We start from the raw sequence: 379 nt of genomic DNA, 5'->3' as shown, positions 1-379 counted from the left end.
CACATAACTTTCCTACAGTGTTCCAGTATTTTTGTGCTGCCGTTATTCTTCCTCTGTAAGACTTAATTCTGGTATTAAATCCCCACCTCAATTTTCACTATGTTATCACAGGCAGACAACTTCTTTCTTCCAGTTCTGCATCTTGCTTAACTTCATTTGAAATAGGGAGACAAGAAAAGCGAGGAGGGAGAGGGAAAAGCGTTTGGTTTCTTCTCCCTAGCCTTGTTAACTGGCTTCAACTTTGCACAGCTGGATTTCCTGGGAAACAACAACCCAAGAATTCTGAAGCAAACTGTCTCAATATGTATTTAGAGGGAACATATCTAGGTAAGCTTACTGTTTTTACTCACACGTATCTTTTCCATCCTGTCTGGTAGAG

This window comes from Mycteria americana, chromosome 1 (genome assembly GCF_035582795.1).
Source record: "Mycteria americana isolate JAX WOST 10 ecotype Jacksonville Zoo and Gardens chromosome 1, USCA_MyAme_1.0, whole genome shotgun sequence".
NCBI classification, from domain to species: domain Eukaryota; kingdom Metazoa; phylum Chordata; class Aves; order Ciconiiformes; family Ciconiidae; genus Mycteria; species Mycteria americana.
This window is presented reverse-complemented; position numbering follows the sequence as displayed.